This window comes from Danio rerio, chromosome 12 (genome assembly GCF_052040795.2).
Source record: "Danio rerio strain M-AB ecotype USA chromosome 12, GRCz13ab, whole genome shotgun sequence".
Taxonomy (NCBI): domain Eukaryota; kingdom Metazoa; phylum Chordata; class Actinopteri; order Cypriniformes; family Danionidae; genus Danio; species Danio rerio.
Genome location: NC_141032.1, coordinates 43,452,501 through 43,478,081, shown reverse-complemented (window position 1 = coordinate 43,478,081; position 25,581 = coordinate 43,452,501). Strand labels below are relative to the sequence as shown.

Genomic DNA, 25,581 nt, shown 5'->3' with positions numbered 1-25,581 from the left:
GTCAAATGACAATTTACAATGGAAGTAGGGTTGTTAAAAGTATCAACATTGGTACCGATTAATACCAAAGTAGATACTTTTGACAATCCTACTTCCAATCAGTAAGGATGAATAATTTTTCAATGCAATTATTATGCAGAAAAAAAAAATCACTTTTATAAGGGGTTAAAACACAATTATGTGAATATAACTCTAATGCTAAAAAAAAGTTATATTTTTTAGAATAACACTTCATAAAAACAGTCTGCAGAAACACTTTGACTTTTTCACCTTCGTACATGTTATCGAGGTGGAAAATCTTGCCTACTAGTGACAATTTCTCATTAATCAGCATAAACAGCCCTGAGTGAGAAGCAGCTATCTGCTAATAGCTTTCTAAGATGTACCTGCCAAAGATGATGTAAGCAACTAAAAGGCATTACAGTTGAAAAGTTTTAGGATGCACAAATTAATACTGTAATCTCCATAACTGCCCTCTTCTGAGCCACTTTTGACATATTCAGATTTTCACAGACATTAGTCTTGTTTTAAATCTGCTGTTTTGTTGATGCGCAGGGATTTGTAGCTCCCCCTTATTTGAAAAGAGCACAATCTCATTTGAATTTTAAGTGACAGTCTTCAAAAAGGCACAACTTTTATTATAGCCTAATAGGGGCAGTTTAAAAGTGTTATTGTCACAGTTGGGTATTGAACTCAGGTCTCTGGTGTGGAGACTAGTGAGTTAACCACTGAGCCCCAGTGGCAGTTGTGTTGAACCCAGACGAAACACTCATAGTAGGGATCCAGAAAACAAGGATTCATTAAAAAATAAATAAATACAAATCAACTTAGATTCTTTTAAAAAATGAGATATCAAAATGGACAACTTAGATTTTTCTCAGAATGAGGTATACAAAATATTAATAGTATATATATATAAAAAAAAAAAACATACAAAGAAAAGTCTTACTAGACGTAGCTCTGGAGACCAAAAGAACGCACAACAAGTTCACAGGGGACTGACTCAAAAAACGATTGAGGAATAGAGAAAAAAAGTGACAACTTAAATACACAGGCTGAAACAAGTCACAGGTTATCGAAATTAAGTAAACAAGAACACACAAGGAAGAAACAATGCAGGAGAGGGAACATGGGGACCTCTAGGGGAATGGAGACAAAGTGCAAGAGGGTGACAGTTATATACACATTCTAGGGACACCAGAAAACTTTTTTACATCTTTTAAAAAAGGACATAAAAGGTCACCATTAATATATATATATATATATATATATATATATATATATATATATATATATATATATATATATATATATATATATCAATTTCCCTCTTAAATCTGTTTAAGATTGTTGAGCACAATCTTAAAGACCTCTTATTGGCCTTTTATACTCATCAGAAATACCTGTGATTGGCTATGAAGATCATTGGTTTACCACCCTTCACCAAGTGCAAACACGCAAACACAGACAATGGAGCAAAGCTCCAGTAGATCGATCAGCAAATTGTTCATATGTCAGCTTTTAGACAGATCAGCTGATAAATGCAGCTTTCAAATGCTTCATTGTAGGCATGGGACAATAACCGCTTTGGAAAAGTCAAGATTTTAAAACTGTTAAAATGTTCTGTTATACTGTTCCTAATGTATATGCAAGTTGTTGTTTTTTAATGACTTTATTTACTTTTTCCAGCAGAAAAGGTACTTCCATATCAAAAATTACTGACTAGCCCACAATTTAGCAAGCGCCTGAGAAACAAATTGCTTATAAACCAACATCCAAGCCTGCTAAAGACCTGACCAGTGGCTTGCTTTATATCCCAAAAAAAGAAGAAAAAAAAAAGAAATAAGCAAAGATGCCTTTTCAAGTTGTAAAGAAATCTGTGTTTTTGAAACTAATGAAGACAGCAAAAGTCAATAATTTGTTTAATTATTTAGCCTGACGTTTACAGTTCCAAAAGGTTTCTCAAAATAAAATATATTGTGTTCAATGGGGAAAAAGTAGTTATTTTTTCCTCAGACATTTAACAAGAACATATTTTACATCAGGAATTACAATACCGTGATATTTTTATCCAAGATTATGATATGGTCAGAATCCTATAACAGCAAATGCCAACCTCAGTGTCCGTATATCTGTTTTGACAATTCTAACAGAGAGCTTATCCCAAAATCACCAGCAACAGAATCCAATTCTACCTCAATGTATAAGAGCAGCTTGGATATGCTTTTACCATACTTCATCTTTTACAGCAGAAAATAATAGGCCTTGGACCAACATGAGAATGAGGTAACGAACACCGATGTTTCTTTTTTGGGTGAACTAGTGCATTAAAAGAAGTAATTTATGAAATTCCCTCACAGAGAACCAAAACAACAGATGCTTGGCACAGTAAGTTCGTAACTAATTAGTTCCAAGTTCTAATCAATATTTTGCTGTTTAACAAAGCTTGCCATCTTTGGAATCAGTCAATGTGGTCAAATATACAGTTGAATTTCTGTTTCATAAAAAAATAAAATTACTTAAACACATTTCTAAATATTTTAATTTCAACAACTCATTTCTAATACCTGATTTCTTTCATCTCCATGATGACAGTACAGGATATTTGACTACATATTTTTCAAGATGCTAGTATTCAGCTTAAAGTGACATTTAAAGGCTTAACTAGATTATTTAGGCAAGTTAAGGTAATAGGTTGGTTTCAATCACATGGTTTTGGTGAAACGCGGAATTCAGATGGAAGGCAGGAAGTCAAAAACTGAATGGGAGATGGAATAAAGTCTGTATTTTTGCAATTTATACCATATTTTAAATGAGATATACATAAAAAATAACCATCCTTATATCATGAAGAGGTCTGAGTTGTCTACTGAACTAAATTATATTTGCCTGTCATCAAGGCGGTAGATACTGTATATGTTAAAGATACTGGTCAAACTTTATTTTGATAGTCCTTTTGTTGAAAAAGATACTGGTCAAACTTTATTTTGATAGTCCTTTTGTTGAAAAAGATACTGGTCAAACTTTATTTTGATAGTCCTTTTGTTGAATTTAGTTTCCATGCTTCTACATGGCAACTAATTCTCATTAGATTACACGTAGACTGTTGGGGTTAGGGTTAGTGTAAGTTGACATGTACTTGCAAAGTTTCTTATAGTCAGTTAAATGTCTGTTGAAGGAGCAGTATCAACATATATTAAGCAGACAGTCTACTAATACTTAAATGGACCATCAAAATAAAAAGTGTTACCAAAATACTATAGTATAGTATAATATGTTTGGAAGCATTCTATAGATAACTACTTAAATTAAACTGTCATAGTTATTATTGTTGCTGTGGTATGACACAACTTTAGTATTAAACAAAATATTCAATATCAGTTTCTATAATTGTACACCATCACAACACACCACAGCATTACTACACTAACATTACAGTATTTATTAAAATTTATCAGCTTACAGTATTGTGTATATATATATATATATATATATATATATATATATATATATATATATATAATATGTGCCTCAAATACATGTTTATTATACATTACTGTAGTTTTTTTTTTTTTCTCTATGTGGATATTTTCCAGACATCACGTAATGACAGATAAAAGCATACAACAGCATGGACGCATGGTCTACATTATTATTTATTCATTTTTGTAAGGGGGTAAAAGTGCTCCACTATAATAAACGTCCAGTTTTGTCGCAAGGGTTGCATTTCTTTTTTGTTTGGTTGATGAACTTGGCATAAAACAAATAAGACTTTCTCCAGAAGAAAAAAAATATTATCGGAAATACTGTGAAAAATTCCTTGCGCTGTTAAACATCACTTGGGAAATATTTGAAAAAGGAAAAAATAAAACACAGGAGGACTAATAATTTTGACGTCAACTGTATCTTAGCATCTCATCTTATATTATCAGTATGTAGATGAGTTCATATAGCTTTTACAAAGTCAAATGACTGCCTCTCAGAACGATGAATTAGGCTGTATGACACATTTTTGAGTGTTCTTGGCCATATAGGGAGTTGCTAAAAACCAGGCAAGCGTGAGACACTTTAGTCATGCTTTGGTAATAAACATTGAAATGCGAGAGATCATAGTGTGGAGTTGCGAGGAGCATACTTAGCCTAATGAATTCACAAATGGTAATCCTTTCCATGCACTAACAGCACTCTCATCAAGGTTTAAAAGGTCAGAAATGTTATAAAATTTCATTAAAATGTGAGAAATCTGCAGGATTTGCATTTCGTCAATTACCACAGGAAATAATAATACTAAATGCTTATTTATAGCTATGCTGATATTAAGGTCGACAAATTAATAAATGTATATGCAGCATTAGATAATACTGAAAATTTACTGATTATAATGGGAACTGGGTGTTTCAAACCGCCAACCTGAGTTCACCAAGTAGGACAAGTTTCGGGATAAACATAATTTACAGTTAGGGTTGGGTTTAGGGGTAGGGAATAGGTATGGATAACATTTTCCAACAAAAAGTATGTTCCATGATCAACTTGGCAAAATCATAACGTGTTTCAAACGTGTAGGAAACAAAATTGATGGGCAAAAAAAGCACGACAATATATATTTTTTTCTCCAATGAACTCTTACAACAACAAAATTCAATTGTTACTTCTGTTTATTCATTTAGGCATAGTTCTCCTAAAATAAAAATGTTCAGTTTTAAATTTACCCAATACCAAGAGTCGTTAAAAGTTGTTAACAATGGGTATGCATTCTGTATCTTTTCATTCTATAATTCATTTTATTAATTAATGAATTAATTAATTCATTTATTTATTTATACATTTATTTATTTGTGCTTATTTATGTGTACATTTATTTATTTATTTAGTTAATTATTTATTTATTCATTCATTTATTTTCATTTATTTATGTCATTTGTTTATTTGTCCATTTATTTGTGTCCATTTATTTAATTGTCCATTTATTTATTTATGTTCATTTATTTATTTATTTATTTATTTATTTATTTATTTATTTATTTATTTATTGATTGATTGATTTGTGTTTATTTATTTATGTGTTCATTTATTTATTTATTCATTTATTTAGGTCCATTTATTTATTTATTTTTTCATTCATTTGAGTCGATATATTTTTGTCGATTTATCTATGTCCATTTATTTGAGTTCATTTATTGACTTGTCCCTCTATTTGTCCATTTATTTACTTATATATTTGTTTGTTAGTTAGTTTGTGTTTGTTTTTTTTGTCTATTTATTTATTTATTTATTTGTCTATTTATTTATTCATTTGTCTATTAATTTATTTATTTGTTTGCTTATTTGTCCATTTATATATTTATTTGTTTTGTGTCTATTTATTTATTTGTTTGACTTTCTCGTCAAACAAATAAATTACTGAAAATTACTGAAAAAAAAAACACCTACTGTAAACAACAACAAATAAACAGCAAATTTACATTTTTTCGGTGAACTATCCTTTTAATTCATATTCTCAAATAAGCTTTACCTACAGCCGATAGACTTTAAAACACATTTCCATGCACAATTTTCTTTGGGAAAGGTATCGTCATTTTGAGATGACAAACGTCCAACTACTAACATGAGCACGAGACTCTAAAACTCCCGAATGTGGAAGCTTCTGATTCTAATACTGTCATGGGCGTCAAATCCTGTAAAGGGTAAACAGTTGAAATCCCCTTAAAAATGTACATGGATTAAAAATATGCTCTGGATTCTTGGATAATCCTCATGTTTGAGCAAGCTCTTCACTCAGAAAAAAATAATGCAGCTCGCCTTTAGTCACTGCTGACGTCTATAAAAAGAGCTGCTTGTTAAACCAAGATTTCCATCAGAGAGACACACAAATTATGTATTTGTGCTAATAAGATGAAAACTAGAGCCAAAAAAAAAAACACTGTTTTGCCATGCACATGACAATTTTGGGATTTTTGGCTTTTCATAACATTATTTTACGTAAGATCTATCTATCTATCTATCTATCTATCTATCTATCTATCTATCTATCTATCTATCTATCTATCTATCTATCTATCTATCTATCTATCTGTCTATCTATCTATCTGTCTATCTGTCTATCTGTCTATCTGTCTGTTTGTCTGTCTGTCTGTCTGTCTGTCTAATTTTGGTGACGCTTCCTGAAAATGCTCAAGACAGCGCTATATAGTATTTGCACAGCCATTTGAAAACTACAGTAAAGTTAGACATCACTGCATTTAGTGATGAATCTGAGTACAAGACACTGAATATGTATGTTTCACAGTTTTACTGTAGATGCTCTCTGCAATTCTAACTTATTCACAGCATTGTGCAAAAGACTAATTACACCCTTATTTACAACAAACATAAACTTCCTTTGGGTAGAGCTGTGCACAACTATAAACTATTGCAGAATATTGGAACTGAACCTACAACGAACATTCTGTAGGTCTGTAAATCATTCATGAAGCTGTTCAATTTAGAAGACATTTTCGGTAAAAAATAAAAGGTTTAAAACATTTTATAAAATTTGCTTGACAGATTTTGACAACTAGCATTTTTGTATGTAATGACTCAAGTAATGAAATAAGGACTATAGTTTTATATGAAATGACTATTCAGCATTCACAAGTTTAGTTAATTTTGACTTACATGACATAAGTAAATGAAAGTGTTATAAAACAGCAGAGAGTTTTTTTGAAAGCAATTGACGCATGAAGCATTTACAATTTGTTGGAAGAAATGAGAATCTGCTACTCTGATGTGCACAAATAACTAATTGTTTTGAGAAATGCATTGGCTGTTGTGCAAATGTAAATATTGTTGTGAGAAATGCACCAAAGTGACTGAGAAAAACTGTATTTTATCTTAATTTACCGAAAACATCCAAAATACTGTTTTAAGTGTTTCTTTTGTCACATTTTACCATTTTGTGTCTATACAGCGATACAAAACCCTGTTTTATGACTAATGACTCTAATGACCAGTTTTACACAAAGCTATTCTATGGCTTTTTAAGTCTTAAAATAACACGCATGTTGCATTGACCTATTTTTATGGCACTTTAATGTTCATTTTGGAGACAATACTTGTCTTGGCAGTCAATAGAAGTCAATCTCCTTTTGTGCTCTATCTATTCAAAACTGTATAGCTACAGCAAAGTAGCATTTAAAATAATGGGTTACACAAAGCTATCTGTGGAATTACAACAATATACAGATTTAACAAAATAATGAATTCATAATAGGTACTATAAACCACATTATGTAAATCTTAGAGAAAAGACGTAAGACTTTGTCACAAAATAGTAATACAAATAAAATGAGGTAAGAAAATGCCATACAATATAACAAAGTATTATAAATACAGATTAAATTATTATTGAAAAAATGTTACACATACAGAAATGGCAAAATACTGTACTGTTTTAATTTAAGAAAAAAATGAAACTAAATAGAATGAAAATAATTTTCACTAAAAATCAATGAATGTTTATATTAAAATAAATATTAAACACAAATAAACAAAACAACTGAAAAAGTGGGTGATTCTTACAAAAAAAAAAATATATATATATAGTTTAAAAATGCCAAACATTAAATGCAAAAATATAAATTCACTTTTTCTTTCAGATATTACACACAAAGTCTAGAATTTGTTAAAATTAATTTTAACATTTTTACTTATTTACCACCTTTTTCCAAAATAAATTTGTCTGCAAATTTGACTTTGTTAAAAAGCTAATTCACTTTGACATAAAAAATAAAAATAAAAATTATGGCCAGACTGACAGACAGACTGACGGACAGACGGACGGACGGACAGGCACCATTGGCTGTTTCTCAATTCTAAGAACACAGAGAACGAACTTATGTTCTTGTGAAGACCAGTCTTGCCTAGTCACCTTGGAATAACGAACTCAGGAGACCATAAGAACAGAAAACGCATCCTCTGAGAATTGAGATGCTGGGGTCTTCCAGATGGTCAGGTGACCTTCACACGTTTATAAAAGAAAATTATTTAAACATTACAGCATTCATACAATGAGTTATTGTTTTTCCACTTTTCAAAATACAAACTATGAATAAAGACTTTACAAATATGTTGCACAATATAAATAAAACAGATTTTAATACTAATTTCAGCAAATAAACACCCTAATGTGTTTATTGCTTTATTAAGATTTTCATGGTTATGTTTACATTGACTGTCTAATTTGGGAAACTCCTGTGATAAATATCTCTAAACTTTAATAATAAACCAACATAAAATGCTGCGCTTCCCATCTCCAGTCGCAATGACCTCTGGGACTTCTAGAGCAAGTTCGGTGCTCAAGTCTGCATCGGTGCGTCCTCGATATCAAGAACACATCCGGGAAGTTTCACGCATCCTCCATTCTTGCGGTCTATAGTATTGGAACTGAACTTTGGCAGCTAAGGATGACGTTACACGGGAACACGAGGACGCAAGATCGCTGAAGAAGTTTGTGCGTGTGTGCGCGCCTCCTGAGCTGCTCTTCAATCAGAGCACTGATGTAATGATTGTATTGCTGATTATAATTAAAACAGCCTATCGTCCAGTGTCTGTGACTCACAGCTGTGCTCAATCAATGGCAGCTGCGCTCCAGTAGAGACGTTCATTCACTGATCAGAGAACAGCAGGACACACCTTTCATGCCATAATGCTTCGGATTACACTAGCAGTATCGGGTTCTGGTATTTTTAGCAGCAGAGTGGAAAATCACTGATGTTCTGAACAGTTTATCAACGGAACAATAGAACAATGTTGAGTGTCATTATTCAGAATGAGACTCTTTTGGAGGTCAGAGTAACTTTTTTTTCACTGACATGTGCTGTTATGCTTTGTTTAAAAATAAATTAATTGTTAGTATCAACATTTTATTCATAAAGGATGCATTTAACTAATTTAATGCGACAAAAGCATTTCTAATAATTTTTAATTGTTGCTGTTCTTTTAAAGTGTGGCATGGTGGCTCTTTGGTTAGCACTGTTACCTCACAGCAAGATCGCTGGTTTGAGTCCTGGCTAGGTCAGTTGGCATTTCTATGTGAAGTTTGCATGTTATGCAGCAACTCAATGCATTTAGGCATGTAGACATGGTCAAGACGATCTGCAGCAGTTCAAACCAAGCATCATAATGCCAGGTGGGCTGGTCTGAATATTTAATAAACTGCTGATCTACTGAGATTTTCATACACAACAATTTCTATGGTTTACAGAGAATGGACTGAAAAAGAGAAAATATCCAGTGAGCGGCAGTTCTGTGGGCACAAATGCCTTGTTGATGCCAGAGGTCAGAGGAAAATGGCCAGACTGGTTCCAGCTGATAGAAAGGCAACAGTAACTCAAAGAATCACTCGTTACAACTGAGGTATACAGAGGAGCATCTCACATCACACAGGCAATAGAAGATTGGAAAAGTGTTGCTTGGTCTGATGAGTCTCAATTTCTGCTGCGTCATTTGGATGGTAGGGTCAGAATTTTGCATCAACAACATGATAGCATGGATCCATCCTGCCATGTATCAACGGTTCAGGTTGCTGCTGGTGGTGTAGTAGTGTGGTTAGAATAGTTGGCGGTTAACAAGAATAGTTGGCGGTTATATAAGAGACTAAACTGAAGTAAAACGAATGAATGAATGTTCTTTTAAACTTTTAATTTAATTTATTATTACTATTATGTTTTATTAGTATTACTTCTTTATATTAATGATAATAGGACATAGGACACATTAAAAACTAAATCAATATAGTAACATGCTTTAAGAAGTAATGGCTGTTAAAAACAGCTTTGTCATCACAAGAATAAATTGTAATATTTGACACTGGACCACAAAACCTTATGTTTGTCTTATGTTGCAAAGGTTTATTTTTGTAATAGCTAAAAATACATTGTATGGGTAAAAATTATAGATTTTTTTAATGCCAAAAACCATTAGAATATTAAGTAAAGCTCACATTCCAGCTGAAAAAAATGACATTTATGGTTGGCTTTATGATCAGCGTCACATGAAATAAAATACAATATCTATTAAAATATTTATCCAATATATAAGGCATCATTTTTAATAGCTTTGTTGTTGTTGTTGTTGTTAATTTGTGATAATTGATAGTAATAATAATTATTATTACCAATAATAATAATAATAATAATAATAATAATAATAATAATAATAATAATAATAATAATACAAATATTAATGATAATAAATAATAATAATAATAATAATAATAATAATAATAATAATAATAATAATAATAATAATTATAAATAATAATAATAATAATAATAACAATAATAATAAATTATTGTTATTATTATTATTATTATTATTAGTTACACATTTAATTAGACACATATATTAATTATAAATATTTTATATATAAATAAATGTAACATTTCTTCTCTATTAAGACAAGCTTCTCTCACCCCTTATCAAAACCCACATAAACGTGTCTGCTGTGCATATGAGTACCTGTGAATGTTAATGCAATCACAGAGCCCAAGTGTGAAAGCAGCCCAATGTTTATGAGATGTTTATACGGAAATAATCTCAAAAATAGATGTATAAATTACAGCACAGGAACAACTTGAAGTAGCAGGACTGAAAGAGGCTTTTGAGAAAGCAAGAAAAAACATAACAAACAAACTGCCGTTAATAACAGGTTTGCTTTCTGTGTTTTTCTGTGTGTTTTTCTGAATGCTCAACTAATGTCTGTACGCCGACTGCCAAACTCTGCCAGCCTACATCATGAAATATACATAAAAGTTCAGATCAGACTCTCAAACACACACACACACACACACAACACAACACACAGATTCACAGACGGGCTGATATGATACTCATACAAACCGAATTACACTGTGAACAAATCTCTCCAGCTCCTCATGAATATGCATTGGGTTCTGCCAGCCAATTTCCACTGTCTGTTGGCAGCTGAAGGTGAGAAGGCCACTCAGACATTGTGCTTTCCGTGTTGCTGCGTCAGGATTAAATCGCACGGAAATCACAGGTTTGATATCCGGAACAGAAGGCGGTTTAAAGTGAGATCTTTGCTTCCGGTTGTTCTTGATGGCATGCAGCAGTGGGCAGATTCTTTTCTCAATTTTATTTTTGGACGTTGGTCTTCACAGGGGATAATTACAGAAAAATGAGATTATGTGTAATTGAACTATTTTATAGAGTAAATTAAGGTTCTAATTTTATTTATTTAATTAATTATTATTATTATTATTTATTGTTTATTTTGAAATAGCAGAGAACAAAACAATAGGGACATTTGTCACATACACTCCCAGAAAAAAAGGTACACGGTGGTACAAATAATGTTCCTTAAAGAACAGCTTAGTACCGTTGTAAAAGTTGTACCTTATATGGTACAGAAAAGACCTCTTATGATACTGTTCTGTACTTTTCATGGTGCAATTGAAATTAAGGTTTTAAATTAAGTGTTGTACAACTTCTTTTTCATTACAATACCTATGAAAATACGGTATAACAATTTTGTTACATGTGGACAGCGTCTTATCACCTTCCCGTATTTGTCCAATAGCGTGGATCGCCATTGTTAATATTAGGAGGAAAATAAATATATATATATATATATATATATATATATATATATATATATATATATATATATATATATATATATATATATATATATATATATATATATATATATATATATATTTGTTTTTGGAGTCAAACACTTTGGACAACTCTTGAACAAAAATTAAGACCCATTAAAAATGTGGGTCTTAAAATTCATAATTGATTTCTCATAATTGATAAGAGCCAGCCATGGTCAATCATAATCATGTGGTCTTCTCAAAATTAGTATAAAAATTAAATTAAATTAAATTAAATAAAAAAATTAAAATAAAATTATGTTAATATGAATGAGAGTGTATTGGTGTTTCCCAGTGATGGGTTGCAGCTGTTGCTACTGTTTTTTTGCGCTGCCGTCAAGACATCCAGGTGAATACTGCACACTCCCTGTGGATAAGGAGATTTCCCTCAAAAATGAGTAAAGTGTCAGTAAAGAGTGTCCGGAAAAGCACTTTATAAATGTAAGGAATTATAATCATTAATATTTTTCTTGTGGAAGTCTTTGTTTTATTTTGGCTAGAATAAATGCATTTTTCTTTTTAAGTATTATTATTATTAACCTCATTTTATTCCCGATTGACTACAGAACAAATCCATGTTATAATAATAAACTTACCTAGTTAACCTAATTAACCTAGTTACGCCTTTAAACAACACTTTAAGCTAAATACTAGTGTCTAGAAAAAATATCTAGTCAAATATTATGTACTGTCACCATCGCTAAGATGAAAGAAATCAGTTATTAGAAATGAGTTAATAAATTATTATCTTTGTAAATGTGTTTGAAGCATAATTTGGTTATTTATTTATTTATTTTTATCAAATTTACCAGGAGGGCTAATAATTCTGCCTTCATCTGTAGAGTGCTCAGTACATATAGGTACACCCCTCACAAATCTATCTTTTAAATTCATAGTTTTAAGGAAGCTATACAATATTATATTTGTCCATATACATTAGATTAGTCAGTACTGCTAAATCAGGAGCTTATCTGATAAAATGACTGACAATAATAGCATAAAAACTAGTAGACCCAAAATTTATATTATAGAAAAAATATTAAATACAAATTTTAAAAATAGTAAAAATCAAAAGATGCAAAAAAAAAAGACAATTTGTTCAAATTTGGTTGTTTTTAATACATTTTTGCAATATTTAGCTTGAATTTAATTGTCTTATCTTTCAATTTATAATTATATTCAGTGACTAAAATATTAGTCTAATAAATATATCTGTTTAATAAATCTGGTTTGTTTAAATGCAGTAAAATACATTGCCTAAACTCACTGAGAAATATATAAAAATATTCATTTTCAAAATGGGGTGTCCTTAATTATACTGAGCACAGTATATCATCAAATTGCACAGCCTTCTCCTCAGCATTTGACTATGTCCCGTCTCGCTCATATATGCATCCAGCATAAAGTGACAGCTCTCCTGTTTCTCTTCCTCCATATAGCGGCTGCAGCTATTTCAAAGAAAGACACAGAGCCAGCATAAGCGGCGCTCTCTGCCGGGTTTAGTGGCCTAAATCACTCCTGCATCCCATCTGCCGCGCGTCTGATGAAGAGATGGAGCGGGCGGGGAAGGAGATTCTCCTGTCTTTCTCATCACAGAAGGAGGACACTGCCTCTGAGACAGTATCCATCTGCTGCACTCTGCGGAGAGCCATTTTCACTCTGACAGTCTATTTACCTTTAAAACTCTCTTCATCTCGCTCTCTCTCCCCGTCCCATTCCCTTGCTGCATTGCAGCACACGTTGAGTTATGGTTTCACTGATATCATGTAGCAACAAAAAGCTCTTTACTGTGCAGTTCCGCCCTGTTGGAGTCTTACAGTATGTATGTTGGGCTGGTCACTAACTCCAGCAGATACACGCATTTCTACTGGGGCTACAGGATATGGAACAAAAATCTGACATTGAGATATTTTCTGTTTCCATACTAGCTATTAGTAGGGCCAGACAGAATCTGCAAACATTTTTTGCTATTTTAGAATTTTGTAAACAAATCTGTGGATTTCTGCAGAATGATTTTGGGTGTATCAAAAATAAATTCTTTTCATTCATTCATTCATTTTCTTGTCGGCTTAGTCCCTTTATTAAACCGGGGTCGCCACTGCGGAATGAACCGCCAACTTATCCAGCAAGTTTTTTCGCAGCAGATGCCCTTCCAGCCGCAACTTATCTTTGGGAAACATTCACACACACACTTATACACTACGGACAATTTAGCCTACCCAATTCACCTGTACCACATGTCTTTGGACTGTGGGGGAAACCGGAGCACCAGGACGAAACCCACACGATGGCAGGAAGAACATGCAAACTCCACACAGAAACGCCAACTGAGTCCAGGTTCGAACCAGCGACCCAGCGACCTTCTTGCTGTGAGGCAACAGCACTACCTACTGCGCCACTTCCTCGCCCTAAATAAATTCTTAATATATGAAATAAAACAACAACTTTTAACCTTTTAATCGAAGTTTACAACGTAAATCCAATTAGATTCACTTATTTGGTAAACAAAGCAAGTCTCCCATATAATATTTCTACTAAAAGAGGTTCTGGAAACCTTCTGGAAAAAAGGTTTTCTGGAAAAATCTAACATTTTTATGTTAGTCAATAATATTACTGAAATTAATTAAAAAAATTAATTAATATATATTTACACACATTTACACAAATAAATAAATAGACTCATCTCCTGTCGTGTTCACATCCTGCCTCTTACTTTAGAGTTCCCTGTCAAATTTGACCGATCTGTTTTACTGCTCTTATATTAGCACAAAAAAAGCATTTTCCACCACCATTTATTTAAATTTTTTTTTTATCCAATATTCTTTAGCGGTGAACAATGTCTCAAAGTAGTGTCTAACATGAATTTATAGAATTAGACATAAAATAAATGCAGTTAAAATACAAATAGGCACTGAAAATGTATTACAAAACAAACAATAGATGACAGAAATCAAAATACTTTGTTTCATTACAAATAGACTCGCTAAAATAACTATCACAGGGTCTGAACAAAGAAATTGAAATGTTAATCCGTCTGAATGATTTATCAACCAATAAAGCACAAACAAAATGGTATCCTTTACTGAGTGCTCAAATTTTCATTCAGTCCTTTAAGTGGACTATATTAGTGTACTAATATAGGGGATAGTGGCTGAGGGTATAGACCAGGGATCACCAAACTTGTTCCTGGAGGGCCGGTGTCCAGCAGATTTTAGCCCCAACCCTAATCAAACACACCTGAACTAGCTAACCAAGATGTTACTATAGTAACCTATAGGTACTTGAAACACCCAGGCAGGTGCAAAGGCAAGTTGGTGCTAAACCCTGCAGGGACAACGGCCCCCAAGCACTGAGATTGATGACCCCTGGTATAGACGGTGAGTATGATAACAGCGTAATAAAATAAAATAATTAACAGTATTCAGGTACAGTAGTTGATTTATCAAATGTAAAATAACACTTTGCATAATAAATTGTATAAATAATTCAATAAAATTAAACTTTTTTTTTTTTTACAACCCAGGCTCTTTGAAAATATGCCCAGGGCTACTTTTTTGAGAACGGACAAAAATGTACCACGGACTACGTTTTCTTGAAGTTTTTGTTTTCACAAATCCACTAGAGTGCACTTTGTACATTTTTGAATATCTCAAATACGTTACTTGGGCACGTTTTTTTTCTTCATACACTGTAAAAACAAAAAAAATTAAAGTAATTTTTATATTATTACTTTTAACTATGTTCTTAACTAATTTTAATTTATGTTTCTTTTTATTTATGTAAAATCTTGATTACATTATGAGCGAACCTCACAAAAAAGTACAAAAAAAAAAACAATAATAAAAAATCTATCTATCCATCCATCCATCCATCCATCCATCCATCCATCCATCCATCCATCCATCCATCCATCCATCCATCCATCCATCCATCCATCCATCCATCCATCCATCTATCTATCTATCTATCTATCTATCTATCTATCTATCTATCTATCTATCTATCTATCTATCTATCTGTCTATCTATCTATCCATTAATCGCAATTTCTTACAATCTTTTTACTTGCGAAACAATTAGTGACCAGAACAATTGGTAATGGTCTGATATCATACTTTTTTTTTTCACACAATGCCCATTTCAAAAGGAACTGTTGCTTCAGTACACAGTGTAATGCTTCATGAATACATTAATGCTTGCTCAGGACTACTTGAAGCCAGGCATACATTATAAAAGCATTCACAATGCTGCAGTCAGAGCTGTGCGTTTATTATTATTTCAAAACTATACTCCCCTAATCAGAACTATCAGACATAATGAATTCATTGTAATGAATTTGCAAAAAGCCTCAATGCTGCATTATAGATACAGGCCTCAGGTAAGCTGACATTGACGTCTGATCATCTCATATGTATGCGGCAGGTATGAACTCCAGCATCTGACTGTGTTTCATCTTGAAAAATTACGTAGTGAACTTGGCCCAAACACACTCGGAAGGCAAAACATGCAGATGCTGTGCATGCAGATGACAGTCAGAGACAAAAAACAGAGATATATTTGCAAACAACATAGATATGTTCCAACCCAGACTCATTCAAAAAAAAAAAAAAAAAAAAACGTACAGCTATATGAATTTCTGAAGAGCGCCAAATACGTCCCAGAAGATATGTTTTTTTGCAGTTTTTGTTTTCACGAATCACCAGAGGTCGCTGTGTTTGCTTTTTGAGACCTCAAATTTCTCTCGCGAGTGCCATTCACACCTGTTGTTCTCACATAATTCCACCAGAGGTTGCTGTCAACTGACTGAAACACTAAGTGACAGATCGACTGACCCACCCTCCTCCTTCCCTAAACCCAACCAATAGTGTATTCAAAAGCACAGATAGTCAATCTGTGGTCAATCTGGTTCCCTAAACCCAACCGTTTTGTAAAGCAATCCAGAAAAACAAAAGCATTTGCCAGATTTTTACCAAGCTTTCAGATTTTACCACATTCTCAACCTGTTATTTACTTTTTTTTTTTTTTTTTTTGCTTTATTTATAGAGCACATTTAAAAACAACAGATGTTGACCAAAGTGCTTTACAAAACGACCAGCAAACAAAATCTATACCTATATATAAAAATTGTGCAAAATATATAAAACAGATTAAAATTAATTAATTACAATCAAAGGCAAGAGACAGAAGGTGATTTTTTAGATGAGACTTAAAAGCACCAAGTGAAGAACATGACCGGATCTGTAAAGGCAGACCATTCCACAGTCGGGGGGCTGCAGCAGAAAAAGCCCTGTCACCTCTTGATTTCAACCGCGTGTTGGGGACAACTAGCTGAAACGTGTTTTCAGACCTGATTGGCCTCAATGAAGTGTGCCAGTAAAGAAGCTCAGAGATGTAAGTCGGTGCCAGACCATTCAAACTATTAAAAACTAGTAGCAATAACTTATATTGAATTCTAAATTGGACTGGGAGCCAGTGAAGAGACAATAAAACTGGTGAGATACTAGAATTTTTTTTATTTTTATTTACTTGTTTATTTCTGGAACCATTGTTCACTAGACTCAAACCCTGTCGTTGTGGTCAACTCATCTGTCCATCTCAAGTCCGCCGGCATACATGATGAGCTACCGGACTAACTGGTAACAGCGGGAAAGCAGTGCATAAGGTGGTAAGTGGTCAGCTGATAAGAGCAAAAAGGAAGAACGTCATCCTGCCCCATAGCGTTCATTTTAAAGATGAAATGCAGCCATAAATGAGTACACTCCATTTTGAAATTGAATATTTTAATCAATTTCTCAGTAAATATAGGCAATGTATTTAGGTGCATTTAAACAAAACAGATTTGTTAAACAGATATATTAATAATAATATTAATATTTATTAAAATAACATTTTAGTTACCAAAATTATTCAGAAATTGAAACATAATACAATTAAATTCAGGCAAAATATTGGAAAAAAAAATGTGTGTGGATGTTTCCCAGTGATGGGTTGTGGGTGGAAGGGCATCCACTGTGTGAAACATGTGCTCAATGAGTTGGTGGTTCAATCTGCTGTGGCGACCCCGGATTAATAAAAGGACTAAGCTGAAAAATGAATGAATGAATGAATGAAGATAAGGGGTGTACTTACATATGCTGAGCACTGTACTTTTGGCTACATAATTCTCGATCTCCAGAAATGTATATAGGGCTACATTTTCGTTTTTAAGTTTTAACACTGACTCTATGGCAGTACGACGGACAGGAGACTAAAAGCCAACATTTGATTGGCTTATATGTGCTTCACCTAACCAAGTTGAGCTACGGGTTTTTCAATGGTACTTGTGCTTGTTCAAACTACTTATTTAAAATGAGCTGAAATTTTTTTGAGTGTCTTAAGGACAAATGTGGTGGCTCGGTGGTTAGCTCTGTCGCCTCACAGCAAGAAGGTCGCTGGTTCAAGTCCCGACCATACCTGCCAACACTCCTTTTTTCCCAGGAGTCTCCCGTATTTCAGACCCATCTCCCACTTTGGTCTGTCTCCCGAAAACTCCAGGAATTTCAATCGACCAGAACCCCCCCACCCGCTCTTCAGTTCATGCACCACCCCCTCCTCTTCAGTTTACACATCCCACCCGTCCCCTGGTATTCAGTTCGCGCACCATCATCCCTACCCCCAGCCCTTCAGTTCGCGCACCCCTCGCTTTTCAGTTAGCGAACAAAACCCACCCCAAATCCAAAGACATGTGCTATAGGTGAATTCGTTTCGTTTTCTTATTGGCTTAGTCCCTTTATTAATCCGGGGTCGCCACAGCAGAATGAACCTTCAATTTATCCAGCAAGTTTTTTTTTTTTTTTTACGCAGCTGATGCCCTTCCAGCCGCAACCCATCTCTGGGAAACATCCACACACACACTCATACACTACAGACAATTTAGCCTACCCAATTCACCTGTACCGCATGTTTTTGTACGGTGGGGGAAACCGGAGCACACGGAGGAAACCCCCGCAAACGCAGGGAGAACATGCAAACTCCACACATAAATGCCAACTGAGCTGAGGCGACCCAGTGACCTTTTTGCTGTAAGGTGATAGCACTACCTACTGCGCCACTGCTTCGCCCCGCTATAGGTGAATTGAATAAACTAAATTGGCCTTAGTATATGTATGTGAATGCGAGTGCATGAGTGTTTCCCAGTACTGGATTGTGGCTGGAAGGGCATCTGGAGCATAAAACATGCAGGAATTGTTGGCGGTTCATTCCCCTGATAAATAGGGGACTAAGCCAAAGAAAACTGAATGGATAAATTAATTTAGTGACAATTTAATTGTTTTATGTTCACTCAACTTAAAATTGTAAAATCCATTACGCTAACTTAAATAATTTGAGAAAATTCCAGCATTTTTTACAGTGCAGATAATGCAGACATTTACATCTCCCCTATAGTAAGAAACTCTCATTTCATGCCTGGCGTTCACATTTGTGAACTTCGTCCTCCATTGGTAACACTGAAACTCTCATAATGTCACCATGTTCTGCTTCCCCCTCCCTTCTCATTCTTAACACAATCTCCCTGTGTCCTCCCTCAAAAAAAATCTCCTATTATTCACGATGTGCGGCTGGCTGCTCCAACATACTGTTCTCAGATCTGAGAGACTGAATTAACACCTGTCTCTCACTCGTCTGTGTTTTAATACACGTTTTAATGCTCCTGCTGCCTTCTGAGCTCTTTAGCTGCATTTTGGTTGCTAGGAAACAGAATGGCATCATCAGAGAGGCACCTCTATATACATATATTCACAAAACACAAGATGAGATAGCGTATATTAGACCTGTACACAGCTTAATGGAAAAGGGGTCTTATGCATATGGTAAGGGGTTGAAAAAAAAACAGATGAGGACGATCCCATTTATTAAATGAAATAAAATATATAATGGGCATGGAATGCTGATCAGATTTGAAAATATTGTATGTGAGAAAATGAGAACAGCAAGATATGTGAGAAATTAAGGTAGCACAGCACATGCAGAAGAATGAGTTCTATTATAAATATAAGTATATATATATATATATATATATATATATATATATATATATATATATATATATATATATATATATATATATATATATATATATATATATTAGGGATGTAACGGTATCACAATTTCACGGTACGGTAATACCTCGGTATGAATGTCACGGTACGGTATTTATTGAATCATTTACAGGAAAAAACAAAACTTATGAAAATACTCCAAAAAAGTGCCAAAAGTGTCAATGACATACAAATTAGTCATCTATCTGTAAGCTTTGAAACAGGAACTTCAATTTTAATAACAAAAAAATATTAAACCATGTAAAAAATAAAGTTTCAATTTAGTATTGTTGAAAACTCATCACATTCAACATTTAATCACTCACTCACTTAGATAGAAATGGGTTTAAAGGAAAATTATCATATAACTATAATCTGGTAAAGCTGGTATCTCTGGGTATTTACAATGTCCCCTGCAACAGAAAAAAAACCCTCTCATTTGGGACTGAGGTTTCTGGGATAGAGAGATATGACTTGGCCCAGGTTGACAGCAGTGGGTAACGTTGTGCATTGTCTTTCCCCCACTTGAGAGGACAAGCCATGAGTGAGATAGAGATCTCATGTCTGCATCAATCTGAACAGTGTGCTGTGTTTCTGCAGTCCCCATGATATTAGTCGTATTCCCCAACTTGCAGGCACGTGCACACACAGTGCTTAACCTGTGCAGTGCACATGCCCTTTTTAGTCTTGGATAGAAAGTTCCCTTCCAAAATGATCAAAAGTGCCCCTGCGACGCGACATACCCTCCGTCCCCGCTTTACAGTACGCGCGCGACAACACAGCTGATAAGAACTCGAGCGACAACACAGCTGATAAAAACTCGCGCGACAACACGGCTATTCAGTACGCGCGCGACAACACAGCTGATAAGAACTCGCGCGACAACACCACTATTCAGTACGCGCGCGCGGCGACAACACCCGCTTTAGGGTTTTCCAGCTCTTTTTGATCCCCGCTTCTAGCAGCACACTCCATTTCCGCATTACTGGATCTGTAGCGACAACAGACCGCAAGGGATTATGGCCAAGCCTGGGCTGATGGGAATTGTAGTTTCCGGTACCTCCCGTTGGCTTCATTCGCCTGAGCAAATTTTCTCAGAAGACCTATAGTTTTACCGAGTCATGCGACTACGGTAATATCGAGAAAAATTAATATTGCGGTATGACGGTATTTACAATACCGTTACATCCCTAATATATATATATATATATATATATATATATATATATATATATATATATATATATATATATATATATATATATATATATATATATATATATATCTGTCTGGTTCTCGAATCTGGAATCTGATTGGCTGATAGCCATGCGATATTCTGTAATAACAGCACTCGTATATCCTCCTCACCTTTGTGTATTTCCAGCCTGATCTCACGAGGAAACGTAACTATTTTACGTTTTGTCAACTTAGTGGCTTTTTCATACGAGTTCAGTCGTACGAAAACATACAATTTAAAAAAGTAGACGTAACCCCAACTGTAACTGGGTGATGAGCAAATCGTACTAAATTGTACGAATTAGATTGCACAAATTCATATGAATTAGCCACTAAATTAAAAAGTTACGAATTGTCGTGAGATTGCGTTGGTATTATTCCCCCCACATAGAGTGACAGCAGATCAATAAACTCACTACACTTTGACAAATCGTCACCTTAGAATTATTAAGGTTCTATCTGACATTTTTGTCAAAATTGAGTTATTGACATATTCTTATTAAATGACAAATTATTTACAATATGTGATGTTTTTTTTTGTATACGTTGTTTACATTTTAAGACTTTTTATTGAAAAATCAAAAACGGTTTATCTACAAAGTTGAACTCTAGCTTGACTCTATAAGGTTCTTTCTGTTAACCAATCAGAATTTTTTAATGCACGCACGAGGACCAATCAAGATCAGCTTTGTTTGTAATTTTACCAAACTACACCATTGACAGCGGAAAAGTCAGAATCCCGCAAAATCAGAGTCCATAAATAATGCACCACATAAAACTGAGGAGGAACTCAAAACTGAAAAGATGTGTGTAAATGTTATGGTTTAGAAGCTTTTTTGACATTGGGATAAAATGTTATATTTTACGTTGTTGAAAAAGAAACATTTATTAAAAAATTATATATATATATATATATATATATATATATATATATATATATATATATATATATATATATATATATATATATATATATCAATGTGAAATATTTGTATTTGTGTATATATAGCCAGTGAAATGCAAGTTCTCCCTGCGTTCGCGTGGGTTTCTTCCGGGTGTTACGGTTTCCCCCACAGTCCATATATATATATATATATATATATATATATATATATATATATACCAAGGTAATTAATAAATGATAATAATAATAATAATAATAATATAATAATAACCATCCTAATAATAATAACAAACTAATGCTGTACAATGACTTGCTTAATTAACATAACTAGCCCAATTAAAGTAATTAAACTAGTTCATTCAGTCATTCATTCATTTTCTTTTCGGCTTATTCCCTTTTATTAATACGGGCTCGCCACAGTGGAATAAACCGCCAACTTATCCAATTAACCTAGTTAAGCTTTAAATTTAAGCTAAAAACTTGTATCGTGCAACATGACTAGTAAAATAGTGTGTAGTGTCAACAATTAACATATTGTTACAAGTATTATTAACAATTGTTATAAGTAGTTATTAAAACTATTATATTTACAAAATGTTCCCTTCATCAAACAACACTTAAGAAATATATAAAAAAGTATAACAATGCAATAATTTTAAATCTAACCCTAAACCAAACTATATGAACAATATTAAATTAAACTTATTACATCACTTTCACTAATTCCCTGTTACCTATCGACACGTTTGCTGTAATTCCAACATTAAGGTGCCTCTTAATGCAGCTAAACAATATGTAAATAATGTGTTCCATGCAAATGTTGCACTATTTTCCTGGTACTCATCTTACTTGTAGATTAGCTTCACAAGAAACACAAGCAAACACCTCTAAGCTAGTTCGCAAACAGCCTTTTCTTCACAGTAAAACATGCTCATGCATTACAACATGTTGACTGGTTAGCCACAATCATCATCAGCACGTCAAATAAATAAATCATACATAAATGGAAAGACAGATAGAAATAAAAAATAAAACCATGAGCTGAAAAGACCCCCTAGGGACCCGTGCGGAAAGATAAAAACATGTTGCCTCATAAGCGCTAGTTAAAACACTGCCTATTCAAATTAAGAACAAATATACATTCAAATAAGCACTTAAGCTCTTCATTTGAAAAGCATTTTAGAGCGTTACTCATTTTAAATAAACATACGCTCTGCCTTTTTCGAGCCTTTAGATCTTTTCAACATCATTCTGGGTAAAATAACTTATTAATGCACACAAAAATGTTTCCCTGGGTGACTCGCGACTGGCTGTTTTATCTCTGGAGGAGCTCAGCAGGGCACCGGAGCCATTGGAAATGGAAACAGCGTCTGTGTTTTTCTTTTTTTCTCTCTCTCAGGTGCCTGCAGGTGAAAGAACTATCCCTGATCTCCTGCTCTGTGTCAGACGTGATGTATAAATAGCCTCTGAGCTGTTCGATTCGTCATGCTTTTGCGCTTTGTGATTGTAATGATTCAGATGGACACTGTGAGGTCAGACGCAAAAGTCAAATGACCATGAACAGGAACAATGCCATTGATTATGACAGCCGAATGAGAACCCCTAATGCTCCTTCTTGACAAGTGATAATGCGTGATCAATGGTTTTCAACGCCGCTCCGGGTTATGAAACTGATCTGATGATCTTTTATGATCTTTGCACACAGCTGCTGGGTATTGAGGCGAATGATTCTCAAAAAATAAACAAATAAATAAATAAAAAGAAAGAAAATAGTTTCTGGTTGCTGGAGAACACTGATGTAGTTTCTCAGAAATCTCAGAAAGAACAGGGGTTTTTTACATTTATACATCCAATTTTTTACAATGTATATATCATCTCAAGCTCCAAATATAAGCTCTCCAGTGATGTTATTTTAGGTTAGGCCAAATATTGATTACTACCTGTATATGGCCACTATTTGGTCATCAATTGGTGAAATTTTGTTCCTCGCCACTGGCTTGCTTGGTATGGGACTTGTAGAGCTGCGCATCAATGGATTTGCTCTTTAATGTTTGGACTTTCAGCAGTGAAAATTAAACTACAATGAACTGAACTAAACTGAACTTCAACTCTGAAAACTGGACAGAGACAGTTTCAATTTACTAGAACTTCTATATTAAGCTGCTTTAACACAATATACATTGTAAAAGCGCTATAGAAATAAACATGAATTGAAAAGATTAATTGAATATGACTGAATATGATTAAATATAATTGAATATGACCCAGTGTAATGGATAATCTAAAGGTGCTCTAGCGACAAATGCTAGAGGCCATGGTCTTTAGCCTCCTTGGTAGAGCACCCGACTCCCATGTGGAAGGTCACCGGTTCGATACTGGCTTGGAGCGGGTTGGGTGGAAAAGGACCTGTACGGTTACATTGGTGTCGTGACCTGGATTTTGAGTGAGGTGTAGGGGGGTGAGTGTAATAGAGGCCCGCTAGTGAGTGCTGTGCTGGCAAACCCTACTCCTCTGACCTCTAAAGGTTCTCTAGTGCCAGAGACCATAGTCTTTAGCCTCCTTGGTAGAGCAACCGATTCCCATGCGGAAGAGTCGCCAGTTCGATACCAGCTCGGAGCGGGTTGGGTGGTGTAAGACCGGCGGGATTACACCAGCAGGCACAGAGCATCAACATGACATCAGATTGATGGTGTACCCCAGTGTCGTAGGGCACTGCATTTTGTTTGGAAATGAAAATCAGGTTGACGTCAGAACAAACGTCAGGTTGACATCAGTGTTTAACGTCGGACAGATGTTGCTTTTTGGTTATTTTCCAACACAAACTAAAGACAATACAACATCTACATCTAATGATGTTACAGCTTGACGTTGGTTAGACGTTAACAATATAATGTTGGATTTTGGTTAATAAATGTCAGTATTTGATGTCAATATGACTTTGGTTTAAGATGTTGGCTAGACATCAAAGTGGATTTTGATCACTTTCCAACACAACCTAAAGTTAACCAAATATTAACTTCATTTCACATTGTTATTAGATGTCAAAATAACATTGTCCTCAGATGCTGGCAAGCAAAATCCAACCTAAAATTAACATCTTATGATGCTGTGTTGTTTGCTGGATGAGCACTGCAAAAAATGATTTTCTTACTGAAATGTTTTTTTGTAATAATTGTATCCATCAATTAAAATGGGAATTTCTTCATGACATCACAGTTATTTAATCAAAATAATTTCAAGCATATGTTTTGATAATTTATTTTATATGCATTCATGGCTTGTGATACAAGTATGTACATCTTCTATTCTTAGTGTAATGCAATGTACTATAGTGATTTGATTTGTCATTACATTTTCTTTGGACAGTTGTGTTCACATTATGTTGTGGCTTTCTTGGAGCAATGTATATGTACTGCAGAATTTTTAAGCAATTTTAAAGGCTTCTTATTTGGTATTACACCATTCAGTGCAACTACACATTACTTTACTTACGGCCTACTGTTATGCCTTCAGAACATGTGGTGCAACTGAAGTAAGAACATACTTCAGCTACAAACTAGTTAGCAGTTACTAAGCTTCTATTGTGGACTTTACATTCAAGTTTAAGCAGGAACAAACAGCTGGTGCAACCCTATCCTGGGTCACAATTAATTTCAGATAAATGACAAGCGCTGAAATACTTGGCATTACCTAATTGTCAAATGTTC

The 25,581-nt window shown here is 34.0% G+C and overlaps 1 protein-coding gene across 10 annotated transcripts in view; it reads right to left on the bottom strand.

The window, feature by feature from the left end:
- The window catches only part of LOC101886358 (cadherin-18), a 444,602-nt gene that overhangs the window by 175,992 nt on the left and 243,029 nt on the right, over positions 1–25,581 (bottom strand). The window contains exon 1 of one of the 10 annotated variants that reach the window (XM_087276880.1): positions 950–1,099. The exons of 8 other annotated variants lie outside the window; for them this stretch is intronic. The gene's annotated coding sequence lies outside the window, so the exon portion shown is untranslated. Of the gene's footprint in view, positions 1–949; positions 1,100–25,581 lie in introns of those variants that run through there. One more of the 10 variants, XM_087276884.1, reaches the window with a different exon arrangement.